The following is a 14,172-nucleotide window of genomic DNA, read 5'->3' as shown; positions in this document are numbered from 1 at the left end:
TACTGAACGCCGTCATACCGTTTGAGCACAAAGAGCTTCAACTGCTCATCATAGATCCAGCAAATAATCCCTTTCTTCGCTTCAGCATAGCCTTTGATATTATAATTCTTCTTGAACATGGTTGGAACAGCAGGCTTTTTAGTCTTAATAAACCAATGAGCATATCCATCTTTCCACCTAGGCTGCTCCTCCCACTCTGTCTCATCATTCTCCATCTCAGTACCAATATCGGCTTTCTCAACATCTGGGATCTCGTGTTCAACATTTTCTTCTACTATCTCACTCTCTTCAATCTCATCTTCAATCACAATTTGTGCGCCAATCTTCTCAATCTCCTCAATCGGCAGCACATCATCATCAAACATATCATCATCTTCTAGCATATCATCATTCAATTCTTTCAACGCATCTATCACATCATCATCATCATCATCAACCATCACCACCTCATCACCACCAACTGCACCTGCAGACTCCCCCTGAGCTGTGGAAGTCCCAAGAGCTTGAGTAGTTCTTGGCAACTCACCACCTGCACCTTTCGGTGCATTGGGATCTTCGTCTCTGTCATTTCTCTTCTTCGTCCTTAACTCGTCGCCTCTACAGCCTGTCTCCCCCTGAGATGCCAAGAACTCCTTCATAGCATCTATAATTCGCCCATGTTCAACCAGGAGGGACGACTGTAGTTGATTCTCTGCTACAAGGCGCTGAATAGCCTGGGTCTGGATAAAGTTTATCCTCGATTGCTCTGCCACGACCCGCTCAAGTGCAGCTATTCTCTCCGAGTCTGAGAGGGTTGCATCGAAATCAAACCTCATGTTAGATGTGTCTTGAGTATACTGAGGAGGGATCTCGAATGTAACCGGGACTTCAGAAGCAGTTGTGGACGTAACCGCAGGTGGTATCGTGACCGACAACCCTGCAGTTGCGACGACCGTCGACTCTACAAACCGTGCCACCACCTCTGAAGGAGTAAGCGTTGGAGGTGGTAACGACACAATCTCCGGAGTCATCGTCTGTAGTGTGATGGATGGGATGCCGACAGCTGATGTAGCCACCACAGGAACATCTGCGGCGCTTGTAACCTGTACAGAAGTAGGAACAATCGACATACCTGACAGTGCGAATGGAGCAAAACGTATAACTCGTGAAGTCTCTCCAGCTCCCATACCAGCACCTGTCCTTTCACGTCTTGATCGTCGAATCAACTTGTGGATATCTTCTTCTTCTTCTTCTGACTCACTATCATCCACCGTCCTCTTTCTCTTCCCTAACGTCCTCTCTCTAGTCACCAACATCCTCCTCGCCTCATCCATAACATCGTCAAGATCTGAGTCAGCCACCGTCGTAGCTGCTCTAGTTACACTCACTTCCCTAACCTGTGCAGCAGAGACCTGCACTTCTTCATGTGGATCAAAACGATCCATGTCGAAGAATCCTTGGCCGCCAAATGCAGCATCAAGGTCAGCATCCTCCTCAGCCGATACAACAGGCACAGTAGGTACATCTCGAGTTGCTCCTGCCTGTTGTGGTTGAGGGTCTCTGAACTCGTCCCCCCGAGCTGGCACATACCCCGGGTTTATCAAGTACCCGAATAGTGGAGTATGCCTTGGACGAAGTTCAGGCTTGCTCCTCGCACTCGAAGTACGGCATTGAGCAAAGATACGTTTGCTGACATTCTCCACGTATCTTATTGGGCGTCGTTGAGGCAAATTCGGAGCCACATGGTTCAAGATCATCTGGATGAATCTTGGATACATTATGAACCGCTCACGAGCCATCGCCCTCCTCTGTCTGTCGATCTCATAAAAGACCATCTGACTGAAGCTATAACATTTGTTATAGGTCAGAGCAGTCATTGCGGACTGCATGGTCGCACCCATTCCGTCAGTACCCGCCTTCCTCCCAGACATACACACAATCATGACGTGCATGAGGAAGCGCCACTGATCGAGCAGGAACCCCTTCCGTCTCTGGGTATCGCCCAATGGACCAGAATAGCCCATTCTTAGAAATGCCCCATCGCGAAACGGAGCAACAAACTCCGTAGGGTCATCCCTAGTCTCCTCACCGAATCGTAAAGCCACCCGTATCTGTTCAGATGAGAACTGAACTTCTTGATTATTGACTGTTGCTCTCATAACCGGGGGCTCAACACGACAATCGTACTCCACCGTCTGCCAGAAATCCTCGATATTGGGTAAGGATATCGGCAGTGTCGTCGTGATTGCGTGGAATATCCTCGAGCGTAGGAGGAATGTGATTATCTTGCGATAATCCTCCACACCACTCGCTTCCGGGTCTAAGGTGATGAACATGTTGTGACCCAGGAAGAATTGCCTCTGATGAAGCTAATGCCCAAGGATGTGCTTAAAGACCTAAAGTGGTGGTACGTGGATTGTGAGACAGCAGAGGCGGTGATGGAAGACGAGGATGAACAAGAGCTCCTTAGAGTTTACGATCCGATGCATTTGGTAAACTTATCGCAAGCTGATCTGAAGGTGCTTAATGAGAAGAAAATCTTTTATATTCCTGCTTGGAAGGATGAAGCGAGGAAGTATCAAAGAGTCGTGTCAGTTTGTGTTAGAGAAGGAGTGCATGCGTGAAGATACAGGATTACAAGACAAGAGCTTAAAGATCAAGATATGAAGCTACTGCCAAGGGGGAGTCTGTTGGTGCATGAATGTCAGTAGTTCATAGTCTAGTGTCTGTAATCGAGTCTGTAATGTTATTTATGTTTTTGTTTAAGCGAAGTTGTTAACAAGTTCGCCTAGGCGAACTTGTTGAACAAGCGAAGTTATAGACAACTTCGCCTGAACATATCAGGCGAAGCTGTCGTGTATTTATAATACAACTTACGGCTTGGTTTTGGGTTGGTTGTTGAAGTTAGTCGTTTGAGTCAATCGAGTTGACGAGAGTCTGTATCAGTGATTCATATCACGTGAGTTCGGTTATTAATATATAACGTGTTTCGGTTTGTTCGTGTGTGTTTGTTTGGTTTGCTTTCTACGCTCGTAACGATCTACGCAGGGATTCCGCACCTGAGTAGACCGCGATATCTCGTGTGATCCGTCCGGGGAACCTACAATTGCTCTGATACCAATTGTAGGTTCCCCGGACGGATCACACGAGATATCGCGGTCTACTCAGGTGCGGAATCCCTGCGTAGATCGTTACGAGCGTAGAAAGCAAACCAAACAAACACACACGAACAAACCGAAACACGTTATATATTAATAACCGAACTCACGTGATATGAATCACTGATACAGACCCTCGTCAACTCGATCGACTCAAACGACTAACTTCAACAACCAACCCAAAACCAAGCCGTAAGTTGTATTATAAATACACGACAACTTCGCCTGATATGTTCAGGCGAAGTTGTCCATAACTTCGCTTGTTCAACAAGTTCGCCTAGGCGAACTTGTTAACAACTTCGCTTAAACAAAAACATAAATAACATTACAGACTCGATTACAGACACTAGACTATGAACTACTGACATTCATGCACCAACATCACCCTAGCTCGGATCCGGAATGATCGGGACGAAAAACAGTGTAGAAACACATTTTTCTGGCCACCGCCCGTTTTTCCAACATGGCGGTGCCGGAAAGGCGGCGCACGAGGAAGCAAATGTCAGAGAATGTTTATGACATTCTCTGACCTAACCCTAGGCGCGTGTAACGAATTCGTTACTTAATTCTTTAAGGAGAATTAACGAATAAGCCCTCCTTCGTTAGGCTTATTCGCTATGCCAATTCGTTAAGAGGGAATAACGAATTAGCCCTCATTCGTTATAGAGTTCATTTGTTAGCCAGACCAAATTCATTCGCTATGAAGGTCAGTTCGTTATGAATGTCAATTCGTTATAAAGGTCATTTCGTTATAAGGGTCCATAAGTGGCCATTCGTTATGAAGTAACGAATGAGTCCATTCGTTATGAGCCCCCATTAGTTAAAGAACTGGATAACGAATTAGACTTTGAAAGAATGACAGAAAGGTCTCTGGACTTAGAATAAAATGGATTAATTGCAAAGAAGCCCTCGACCCCAGCCATAAGCTGAGGGTCTATAAGCTCAACCCCAGTCAAGGGCTCTACCCCTTGGACCCTGCTAGAAGCTACCGCCCCTAGAACCCTACTGCTAGGGGCGCTGCCCCCGGACCCCTGTTTGTTGAGGGTATGATTAACCTAAAAACGCGATATGGGTAGTGATAGTTAATTGATACGTGTAATTGTTATACAGTTAGTCGCGCACAGCTAAAGAAAGAAATAACCATTAACGGTGAACGTAACCACATTTAGTTGAGTTTCTAGCCCTACTTAATACACTTAAGTGAAATGGTAAGTGTATGCTATAATAATTGTTGCGGTAGTATGTATGAATGTTATGAATGAATGCTTGTCGGTGCGTGAACGATCTTCGGACATTGCACGTATCGACAGGAAAGTGAGATGCAGTATGTGTAACATCTATGGATTTTTCTTGCTAATAAACGCTAGTCTTTTGTACTTGTATTTAATTATGTTCTCGTTTCACTTCATCATCTACATTTTTTTTTGTGTTGAGTTATATGCTATTTATTGAGTAACATTAACTTCGTACGTGTAATTATATGATCATATACTCATTTTATCATAAACATGCTTAATCGTTAATATGACACGTTGAACCGGAATGCCTAGATTAATATTTTATAACATGTAACAAAATATTTTTGTTATTATTTTATCCTAAGTATTTAAATTAATCAAGTAATTTAAAATGAAATTTTCTAGAATCTTCAACTTAACCTTGTTCCACAAGTAAGTTTATCTTGTTCTTTTATTTTGAAAAATAAAATGTAATATAAAAAAAAGAAACATATTTGAAAACAAAAAATGGTCGTGAGCCACATTCTATCCATTCACTTTGATTTTATTTTTTTTATTCTTTTATTTTCATAATTATCATTATTAATACTAAGTTTATCATTTAATTTTTAAACAACATTTATCTCTATCTCAATTGTTTTCAAACATCCTTACCTCCACTATAAATAGAGGCACTCATTCTCATTATTTTTCACATCAAATCTCATTCTCTCTTTTCTCTCTAAGTATAACAAGTAAGTCTTTATAATTATTTTGCTTTTTATTGATGTTTTTATACATTTTTGCTTTCTATTATGAATTTCTTCTTGTTTGTTCTTATGTTCTTGAGTTTTTCTTTGAATCTTCATAGTTGTTCATATACTCTCACCATGATCATCATAAATTATTAATAAAACCATTACTTTTTTCTTTAAAGATTATGATGATCATGTTATTCCAAGAAATCACAATTATTTTCTTAAGATCTTGGATCAAAAGTGTAATTTTTCCATGAACAACTATGAATATTTTTATGATCTTCAAAAACTCATAAAATTATCATATATTATAATATTTACACTTTAACCTTATACTTTCATAAATGTCAATAAATATCATAGATTATAATATTTACACTTTAAACCCTATACTTTCATAAATGTTAATAAACATCCTAAACTATAGTATTTACACTCTGAACCCTATATTTTCCTAAATGATAATAAATACACAAGCTATATGATATTACACTTTTAACCTCGTACCTTCTTATTTATCAAAACCATTCTAAATCATTTTGAGTTAGTATACAAATTAGGGATGTCAATGGGTCGGCTTTGGGACGGGTCCATGTATTCCCAAACCCGGACCCGATTATCAAACCCCGTCCTAGACCTGGCCCAGACCCGTCGGGTATTTATCGGGTAAATACCCATCGGGTATCGGGCATACCCGCTGGTTTCGGGCATACCCGTTAGTTTTGTTAAAAATACTCGCCGGGTATACCCAACCCAAAACTTATCGGGTTTCTATCAGGTTTTGACAAGATATAATAATCAATTACAAAAAATGATAAACTCAGCCAAAAAGAAACAAGTAGTTCTAGTTTCATCATACATTCAATTAAAAAAAAAGTCACCTAGTCTGTAGAGGCTGGATAGCGTGATATAATACAACGTTTGTAGAACATACTTTAAATACTTTTGAATGTCACCACAAAGACACAAACTCAACACAACTGGTTAAACACAAATAACATTCTTTTATTGTTACTGTATATATAATTATGTCATAGACTTCGGGTATATAATCCGGTAAATGGGTCCATATTATCGGGTAACCGGGTCGGTTAATCGGGTATATTAGAAATCCAAGACCCATCCCAAACCCGCGAAAAATTTCAAAACTAATCTCAAACCCGACCCAAACCCTAATGGGACGGGTAAGACCTGTCCCAATTATGTCGGGTTTCGGGTATACCCATCGGGTTCGGGTTTCACTGCCATCCCTAATACAAATAGAGTATTAACTAGGTATGTATGTATCTGACAAGCAAACGGTTCTGCCTAAGGCAAGAGTGGCGTAAATAATTCCATTGGACCCATGACTCTTACCTGGGAATCAACTTGCAGGAGGTCATGCTCTTGGTTTAGTACATTCTAGTATGCGACACTCTAAATAATTTAAAAATTGAAACTTAATCTAGGGCATCCCGTGACCGGTTCAACTAACTCTTGCTCGTGTTTATGTTCATCCATCAAGCAAGGTGAGTTATAGCCCCTTTTACATGTTTTCAAACGTTTTATAAATGCTATTTGATTCAAGCTTTATTCATAATATTCATTGTGTGTGATCATTACGAGTATATACTTAATCGCATGTACAACCATTAACTTGTTAAGCCCGTGGTCGTATGATGATAGATCTATTGGCCCGACCCGTCCACTCAGGCCTCGGGTAGAGGTCTGTGTGTTCAGAATCCGAAGATCGTTAAACATTAATCATAATAGTCTAATCGTGAATTAGATGACTCGCTAATCGTGTCAGAGCTTTGGTTGTAATCACTAAAGTATATAAAGTAACTTAACACATATGAAATGTTTTCAAAATAATACATATTTTTCTATTTAAAAATCTATGTTCTCACCAACTATTTTTAGTTGACACTCTCTCATGTTTTTCAGGAAATGAAAATTAAGGAAGATTCTTGAAGTTTCATATAGGGGATGTGTCAGACTTAGAAGTTTAATTGCTATGTCATGTTTTCTATTTTAGATTATGTTTGGTTTGAACAACGTGTTGGTTTATTTTAGTAAGAGTTTTTACATTTAATACCATGTTAATGATTATAATCTATGCACACCCCGGCATTTCCGCCTTCGGACGGGGGGGTGTGACAGTATGTTTTTATGAAATAGGTATGTATGGAAGTACGTAATGAAATGAGTATGTACGAAAGTATGAATATATAAAGAAAGGTATGTATGGTTATATGACGAATGGAAGGTATGGTTAAAAAGGGAACAGACCTAATAATATCTATGAATGTAGGAACATACCCTAATAATATTTGCGAATGTAGGGAACACACCCTAATATTATCTGCGAATGTAGGGAACATATCCTAATAATATATGCGAAGGTTATAGGGTGGAATGCTCTTTAAAATGTATATGTAAGAAAGAAAGAATGAAAGTATGTATGTATGCAAGTATGAAAGAATGAATGTATGTACGTATATATGTAAGTATGTTGGGAAAGATGAAGGTATGCATCTTCGGATACGTATTTACGTAAGTATGTAAATGTAATGTATGTTGCCTGATTAACTAGAACTCACTCAGCGTCGCTGACTTTTTGTATGCACGCAGGTTAAAAGACTGAGACAGCTGGTTTGAGAGGAACACATGGCATGATTGAAGAGGCTTGCATCTGAAGATTTGTCATGATGTTTTGAATGCTATAATTTATGTTATGTTTTAAAAGACAAGTTATGGATATTTGTAATGAATGGTTGACCTTTAATGATATTCCGCGAAAGTTTTAATTCACTATAATATTTAGAACTGTGTTTATGAGTAAATCCAACGCTAATGTAGGGCACCGGGACCGGGGCCTTTCAACACAAGGACGAGGTCAACGATGAAGACGAAGATGAGTTCGATGATGAAGACGAAGACGAGGATGAGGGCGACAGTGCTAATGAAGACGAGAACGAGGGAGATTAGTAATTTTTTTAATTTTAATGTAATGTTTATTTATTTAATGAAACATTATTTTTTTACTTTAAATTAAAGAAAATAGTAATGCAAAAAAGAAAAAAAATTGTATGAGTAATGATTGCTGCAATGTTATGACTACACCATTTTTGCAAAAATGTTGAAATGCTGACTGTGTACTACATGACTTGAAATTCCTAGATGTAGGGCATTACGAGTACACATAGTCTAAAAAATTTTATCTTTGTTAGAGAAAAAAGAAAAAAATGAAAATTACAACGATGTTTTAGCGTTAGACAATGCGTTATGGAGCCGCGAGTGGGTGGCGCGAGCCACGTAAATGGCGAACACCACAGCGGCATCTCGTGAGCCGGCGTGAGGATGGTCGCGGTGGGTGAAGTTGATTGCTTAGTTTTTTCCTTTTTTTTAATCCTTGCAAACTAAATTGGGAGAAGTGGGAAGGTGAAAAACTAATTGATGGAGAAGAAGAAACGTGAAGAAAGTAAAAGGAAATGTGAATAAGAAAATCCAGGTTTTTTTTACCTAATTATTGTTTGTTGTTTTATGTTTGATAGATCATTGGACTTGGGCCAATTTTTTTTCTTTCTATTTTATGTATTTTTTAAACATTATATTTATTATAATTTGTATAAACCTAGTATATAATTTGGCTTTTTTTATATAGGTTTGGATTTTTTATTTATAGGACTATTATGTAATTCTTTTTTGTTATAGAAAATTTATTTGTTAATATATATTATTGTTTCATATTTAATAAAAAATTAGAAAATTCGTTGAAGTAACCGTTCGCTTTAACTACAACGGACTTAGACGGCTTCAGCGAGTGTTAAGTCAACATTCAATCAGTATTGAATGATACAAAATTATTAAATTAATTCGGAGCCGGACTTCAACGACCGCCCACAATTTTAGTGATTTTTGCAATTTAGGAACATGTAAATTGATATAAATCTAGTGGTTGAAAAGTATAATTTACTTTTATTGGACTCGCCTTCCCAAAAAGACACGTCCGCTAACCACATCAACATCTTCATCATATTGCTTACACGTGTTCCCAGTTATTGGTCTCCCTCTTTACGTTTGTTTCTTCCCAATAAAATCTCTTCTTGTTCACTTTTGTCATATTCATTTAAAACAACAATCATGGATTCAACCTCAAGCAATCTTTGTTCTTGATTAGTATAGGGTACGTCATGTCCATGTTTTCAAAAGTTAGCAAAACAACAACTCTTCATTGATTTACAAGGTTTCAACTTTAAATTTCCGCTGATCGATTCATAATCATAATATTATGTCAAAGTTTTCAAAATTTCTAGAATTTTAAACCCCGCATGTTTTCTTTTGGGAGTATTATTAAGGTGGGCCACATCGGATAAAGATCAGCCTTTTGGATCAGTTTCTATGCGCCACTCACTTCCAAATCGAAGTCTTTCTTTCATACGGTTCGTATCAGATTGCTTTCTTAATATAATAATGATTCATTTAATATAAATATATATGATAGATATCGTAATAAATTATAAGGTTGTTATGAATCTGTATAGGCTTCTGCAGATCAAGTCTCCCTTCATTTGATTTAGGATACATTTCTACATAATCTTGTAATTAAGTCTTTTGTTCACTTTAAAAAGATATTAAGCAGAAATATATGTTCTTGTCGATCGTTCCATTAATGGGTTCATATTAGATACGATTTTCGGTTAATTATGTGTCTTGAATCTCTTACCAAAAGGGTTATCAGTTATTCGATTTTAATTCACATATATGATAGTTTCGAGTGAGTGCATGAATCTGATTCGAATTTTCAGTTAATTGAGTTTTTGGTTAGTTTTTTAAAATGCAAATTCTTCAGGATTGTTTGTAATGGGAGGCTTGCATATCCATGGAGGGATTCGACATAGCCAATCAATAGTGAGTACAAATACATGTATATCTTAAATTAACCTTACATTTATTATAGTTTAAGATAAAAACCATTGTTTCCCTTTTGTTCATCATTTCTCATATAGGTGTATTGATCAGGATTACAATAATGGTTTGGGTATTATTAGCCCTTTTGCGCCGCAAGCATTGCTGGATGACGTTTTTTCCCGTCTTCTGGCATTGACTTCTTACATAAGTGATCGGTTTGTCCATTTTTTTGGTGAGTAACTTAGACACTTCTTTGTATTCTGCTGATGGTAACTTGGTTTGCTCTTTAAGTAACTATTCTTGTATGTTTTGAGTACCATAGAGGATCTTGTCTACAGAGATGTTAGTAGATTCTCAGAAGATTTTGTGGTTGTTTCTTCCTATCAAGACCCGGGATCTTTGAACAGGAAGTTTGCTTCTTGTTCTTCAACTTCCAAGAATCTTGGTACGAGTCTTGATATACTTAAAAGAGAAACTTCAAGTGTTGGTGATCATCCGATTGTTTATTCGAGATGTGAAATGATAGAAACGAAGTTTTTTTATGGGAGTGTCCACTTCGTCCTAAAAGGGTATTACATTTTCTTCTTGTGTTTTCCTTAGCTTTAACTAAGAATGTGATATTATCCACATATTTAAAAGTTAATCAAAGCTGATCGTGAACCTAGAACCATGTTAGCGCCAGCTTATCTTAGGACCAGCTAGCCATCAAAGCTGATCGTGAGCCATTTCTAAAATCTTTTGAGTTGCAACATCTTTAATTTGGTGAATTTTTGAAAGATGCGCATTCAGTATATGATCAGTATGATAAAAGTCATATAGTTTCTCACTCTTTCTGTTGTTATTTGGATTGGTTACTGTTGCTTCATACAAATTGATGATAATTTGCAGTTCTTTTGTACAATTGCAGGTTGGAACCCACAAGATTATTTGTAAAATCTGCTTTGGGTCTAGTATTGGCTCCTTACCATATCTCTTCTCAGTGTGCTAAAAAGCACAAATTCACATGAAAAGGTATAGCAACTGGCCGGTGTTCTTGTTCCCACACGACTAGAAAGTTCCATTCATATTTCAAATTGAATATTACAAATGGTATTATTATTCACTTACTTCTGGGTTATTTTCAGCTTCCTGTCTCGAGTAAAGATTACCTTTCATGGTTCTTCCAACGATATTGGATGGATGCAGCGTGATCCTATCATGGATCCAGTCAAAGACGGTTCTGCCAGATTCTTAGAACTTCTAAATGCAATAAGGTACCAGCAATTGCATAAATACCCAGTAGATAATAAAGTTGTGGTTCTTGAAATAATTTTTTTCTTTTTTGCTTCTAAGGAATGGAGAGCACAAGCTACCTGGATCATACATTTATTTACTAATTCCAGGTAAGAAATTAGTTAACCCGGCCTTATTATGTATCTACTTGGTCCATGTTTGTTATGTATGTTTAAACGCAAAATGTGTGTAAATATCAGGATTGTTTAGCAACCATGGTCCCTTATACTTTGTTAGCACCAAGAGGTTCTTTTCAAAGATGGGCTTAGCTTGCCATATAGCAAAAATCAACAGTGAGGTATCATTTTCTGATGTGCAAAATTCTCAAAAGATACACTTTTTTTGCTTATATTATGATGATCACAAGTAGATTTCTTGATTTCCAATCCCAAGTATATTGACATATCATTTCTTGATTTTCTACCTAAATATCAAGCAAGATTATGCCCTTGTTTACAATTTAACCTAGATTTCTTGACTTTCAATCCAAAAAACAAACTATTCTTTCTTGATTTTCAACCTAAATACAAAGATAGTTTATTCCTTTTGTTTTGGGAGAAATTCACACAAGAGTAACCGTACATACGTTTTGTAGGATCGTTAGTAACATATACACAAAGGATACATATATTTAATGTAGAGGATTACATCAGTGTTCAAAGGGTCAATGGGTGGTCATCCCTTTTAGCGAATGGGTGGGGTTGTTTTGGTATATAACCACCCAAACTTAAGTCATATAATAATAAAACAAATTAATACTAACTACAAAAATTTAGGATAAAACGCAATTAATTAATGTATCATGTTTATGCTATATTGATTTTCACCAAGTTTATGTCTATGTTATGACATGTCAATTTCAACAAGATTTCTTGATTTTCAAGCCATAAAAGTAAGCTATCACTTCTTGATTTTCTTTGTAGAGATCGAGAAACTTTGTGATTTAAGTTAGATAGTGATTTCATAAAGAATAATGTGTGGTAAAATTTCTTGGTTGTCAACCTAAATATCAAGAATGTTTATGCTTTACATTGTATACGTCTTCCACCAAAATTTATTAAATTCCAATGCAAAAATATAATGGCTGTGTTTTTCATGTATTAAATGATTGATTTTATACAAGAGTTCATGGTTTGATGGTTCTTGTGATCAAGGCATCAGTGGAGTACAATTCATTGGTATTGAAGCAATATATCGAAGAGTTGTATTGGGGATCTGGAAAACGAGTGATGTTGCTTGGGATGCTGCTGCTGCTTTATCGCTTTATTGGTGTGACTTGAAAGATAAAGTTGCAGGATTGGCGATGGTTCAAAGTCCTTATGGTGGAACCCCAATTGCCTCTGATGTTATGCGAGAAGGCCAGCTTGCTGATAAGGAAACTAGAAGGATCATGAAATTTGTAGTATGCAAGATCATCAAGGTAAATGCCATTTTTACTTTTCTAGTGTCAAATTGATCGCGTTTTACGCGATTAATCGTACAATCATTGTTATGACTGAACAGAATCGATAGCTTTATTAACGCATGAGCGCGGTATAACTTTTCTTACCCTTTCTATAACCTACCATCTTCATATAAAAAAGACCTTTTTTTTGCAATTCTGGAGAGTATTAAGTTTTGATTATTATTGAATCAAGAATTAATATTTTTACATAGGGTGACATAAGGTCTCTTGAGGATCTAACATACGAGAAAAGAAAGCAGTTCCTGAGCCAACACAAGCTTCCAAAAGGAATCCCGCTGATCTCATTTCGTTCCGAAGCAAACGTGGGGCCAGGGGTCATATCAATGATGTCCCACATAGCACACGTGGAGGTGGGACCCTTTGTGAAACGTCAAGTGCCAGTGGTGGTTCCTGTGTCTGCTGCAATGGCTGTGTCAGCTCTCCACCTGCAACTCCGTTACGGTGAGAGAAGTGACGGGTTAGTGACGTGTCGTGATGCGGAGGTCCCTGGCTCAGTTGTCGTTCGACCCGACCAAAAACTTGATCATGCATGGATGGTGTATTCTTCATGGAATAAGAATCAAATCGGTGCTGATGCTTCTGAGATGTGTGAAGCTTTGCTAACGATGTTAGTTGAAATTGGAAAGGAGAAGAACTTGGGTCATTAGATTTGGTGCTATGTTTCCTGTTTATGTTTATTGATTGTTATAGTGTTAATTACTTGATTAACGTTGTTGACATTTTTAGAAATCAAGGTTGTTTCCATCTGTTTATTAACATAACATGTTTAATAATTACTAACATCTAAGCATTACTAATCTAAGCATTACTAAGTTGTTATGTACCACCAACAAATCATCATCATCGTACTCAGTATATCCCACCAATAGCAATGCTATGGTAGGGTCTGAGGAGGGTAAGATGTAGACAGCCTTACCTCTATCCCATAGGGATATAGAGACTGCTTCCGGTGAGACCCCCGGCTCGATAGTAGTTTTGCATCAAGCCTTGGACATAAGGCACATAGCACTCAATCATCGGGACACCGGCTGATTGGTGCATGTGCCCTTGTCTTTCGGCCATCAACGCCACCACATGATGCCTGATTAACCTTCCGCCACTTTTAACGTTATTTTCATGAGATTAGTAAAATAATGTCAAAATTAGTGCAATTTTACTTTTGCCCACCTGAGGGTTCACGCATATATACATTATATGCACGCACCGCAAGCAGGGCGTTACCACCAACAAATCTAAAGTTCATAGATTTACTTATTAGGAAGTCTAAAAAGATGTTGACAATATACTACTTTTATTAAATCTATCAACAATATCTAAAGCATTTATATATTACCTTCTACTTCATCATCGGACAACAAACTTTCGAGATAATCATCATAATCACTTTCATAGTTTGCACATTCGGCTAGGGTATAGACCCGTGTTAAACA

At 37.6% G+C, this 14,172-nt stretch overlaps 1 pseudogene across 1 annotated transcript; it reads left to right on the top strand.

The window, feature by feature from the left end:
- The first annotated feature begins 9,443 nt into the window (after positions 1–9,443).
- Positions 9,444–13,456, top strand: LOC143605709 (uncharacterized; annotated as a pseudogene). Its single transcript, XR_013148598.1, has 11 exons — positions 9,444–9,536; positions 9,639–9,695; positions 9,947–10,005; positions 10,117–10,237; positions 10,328–10,574; positions 10,913–11,016; positions 11,130–11,258; positions 11,338–11,387; positions 11,478–11,575; positions 12,432–12,697; positions 12,934–13,456. The product of XR_013148598.1 is annotated as an uncharacterized LOC143605709 (transcript).
- Positions 13,457–14,172: the final 716 nt, after the last annotated feature.

Source organism: Bidens hawaiensis, unplaced genomic scaffold (genome assembly GCF_021521415.1).
Source record: "Bidens hawaiensis isolate Kalapana, Puna unplaced genomic scaffold, B.hawaiensis_p1.1 tig00070864_1, whole genome shotgun sequence".
NCBI lineage: Eukaryota > Viridiplantae > Streptophyta > Magnoliopsida > Asterales > Asteraceae > Bidens > Bidens hawaiensis.
The sequence above is the reverse complement of the archived record's forward strand: the minus strand, read 5'-3'. Positions and strand labels throughout refer to the sequence as shown.